Raw genomic sequence first — 2,796 nt, 5'->3', positions numbered from 1 at the left:
CTTCAGTTCTTTCAGTTTGAGAAATGCTGAGCGTGTTCTTCCTTTTTGGTTTTCAGACTCCGGTCTTTGCACATTTCATTATAGTAATTGGCTTTTTGTCTACTCGAGCTGCTTTTTGAAATCTTCTGTTCAGCTCTTTTACCTTTCCATTTCTTCCATTTGCTTTAGCTATTCTCCGCCAATGCCGTACATCCTCTGATTTCTTGACTGCTGCTTCCATTGGTGTTGATTGTGCAAATAAGTAATTTGAAATCTTTGACAATCAGTGTTTTCTCCATTTATTGTGATGCTGATTATTGGTCCAGTTGTGAGGGTTTTCGTTTTCTTTATGTTGAGATGTAATCCATACTGCAAACTGCAGTCTTTAATCTTCATCAATAAGTAGTGCTTCACGTCATCTTCACTTTCAGCAAGGAAAGTTATGTTGTTGCACCTCTCAAGGTTGTTAATGAGTCTTCCTCCAATCCTGATGACATGTTCTTCTTCATATAGTCCAGCTCATATTTAAATAGATTTAATAATAAATCTATATATTTATAGATAAATATATAAATTTTATATAAATATGTATTAATAAATTGTCATTTAAATAGAGAATATAATTAAGATAGTGTTGCTCAGTTCTTTGATATATTAAACTGTATCTAGGACAACAGAGATATGTCAAGTATCTTGTCCAATTCATTGCATATATGAGAAACTTTCCATAGCCAATGAATTAAGACTATCACACTCGAATTTAAATTTATTCATATTTTAAGAAATTTACTAATAGTAATAACAACCTTAATATATTTATATCTATTGGTCTTGTAGTGCCACTTTAGGAATTTATCCTAAATATTGTTAAAATGTATTTAAGTATACATATCTAATATTTATTACAACATAATTTTAAGCACAGAAAAAAAATGAACTATATGCCCAACAGTGAGTCAGTTAAATATGAAAGACAAAGGGTATACAATTGAGATGTAGGTGACCAATAAATCAAGTTTTGTTTTTTTTTTTTAAATTGTGCTTTGAGTGCAAATTTACAAAGCAAACTTATTTTACATTCAGTAGTTCTTGCATATCTGATTTCACACCACTGATTACCATCCCCAGCCATAAAAATCTCTCTTCCCTTCTCCTTCCTGTGACCACCCCTTCCCTGTACCCTTCTTATCTATGTAGTCATGTCTGTCCAGCTTCTCCTCTATGTGAGTTCTATCTCTCTGGTGTCTCATGGGTGATCCAAGGGTATTTTCCTAGCATAGTTGGTTGCATTGACCTGGGGTAGGTGTTCTGTATGTAGGTCTTTCTACTGTTGGGCTGAGATGTAATCCATGTAAGTGAATCCATTTATAGGCCTGAAGAGTAACCTGGGGCCATAGTCTTGGGGGTTCCACCAGTCTCTTTCCAACCAGAAATTCTGGTCACTTTTATGTTTTTGAATTTTGTTCCACATTTTTCCTCCCATTCTATTCAGGATCTCTAGATTTGATCCCTTTCTGAGTGGTTGGCATTAGTAGCTGAGCACCATCTAGTTGTTCTGGTCTCAGGATTATGGAGGCTGAGGTCCTTGTGGTCCATTTTATTTTGGGACTAACTGTTTCCAGATGACTTTGATTTTCTTCACTTTTCTTTGCTCCAGATGAGAGGGGATAGTTGCATCTTAGATGGCCACTCAAAAACTTTTAAGACCCCGTTGCTACTTACCAAAGTAGGCTGTAGAACAAAATTTTTATGAATTATGTGTGCCAATGGAGCATGGTGTCCCCCAAGACTATGGTCCTGAGTTCAGAGGCCTGGTGATTCTCTCTCATAAGATATTTGGTTGTCTCTGAGAAGTTACTCCAACCCTGTCTTCTGTTGTTTCTGTAATGTATATGGCTAATATTGTAGCACAAATGCATATGTAAGATTGTCTTTAGCCAGATCTATCCTTGGTCTAGGGTGTATTTCTGTTCACCCACCCTTACCTGATCTTCTCACTTGTCTTTGCATTAATCCATAACCTGGTATTTGGTGCTAGTGATATAGCAGTGTTGTGCATGTAGAAGTATTTACCCTGGTCATCTATATCATTTGTGTACATTTTAGTGTCTTTGCTTTCCCCAGTGTCACCATGCTGGTCACATACTCTTTCCATACATTCCTTCCCTCACCCAAATCAACATTAACTCCCAAATAGTCCAAGATTTTCTCGCTCTCCTTCCCTCCCACCCCTGGTAACCAACAAAGTGAGTTTCCTTCCCTGAATAAACCTTTCCTTGATTTTTTACAATAGTGGGCTCATACAATAATTTTCCTTCTGTTATTGACTTGTGATTTGTGTATTCTTCATTGTTCTTTAATGCTGCATAGTATTCCATTGTGTGAATGTACTATGGTTTGGTTATCCATTCATCTGTTAATGGACATTTAAGTATACTATCTTGTTCTGATTTTTGTTTGATTTGAAGTTGTCTGTTAGGTGTAGTGCCAAAGGCATGTGACTGCTAACCAGAAGGCTGGCGGTTCAAATCCACCAGCCACTCCTCAGAAGGAAGGTTGGGCAATCTACCTCCGTAGTAGTACTGCCTTGGAAATCCAAGGAAGGGTGTCTATGAATTGGATCCGACTCCATCAAGTGGGTTTGGTTTTGGTTTAGTTTGGTTGTTCCCTAGACATTTTAAGTTGTTATCTTTATTTGTTATCTATGTACTGATTTTTTTTCACTCTGGTTTTGTGTTTCCCTATATCTGGAAATGCGGAAAAAGTACATTTATTAATTCAGCTGTACTGGGTCGCTCTCCAGCTCTCTCTTTATTG

The sequence above is a fragment of the Orycteropus afer genome, unplaced genomic scaffold (assembly GCF_000298275.1).
Source record: "Orycteropus afer afer isolate SDZICR_OR568_19922 unplaced genomic scaffold, OryAfe1.0 scaffold00097, whole genome shotgun sequence".
Taxonomy (NCBI): domain Eukaryota; kingdom Metazoa; phylum Chordata; class Mammalia; order Tubulidentata; family Orycteropodidae; genus Orycteropus; species Orycteropus afer.
The sequence above is the reverse complement of the archived record's forward strand: the minus strand, read 5'-3'. Positions refer to the sequence as shown.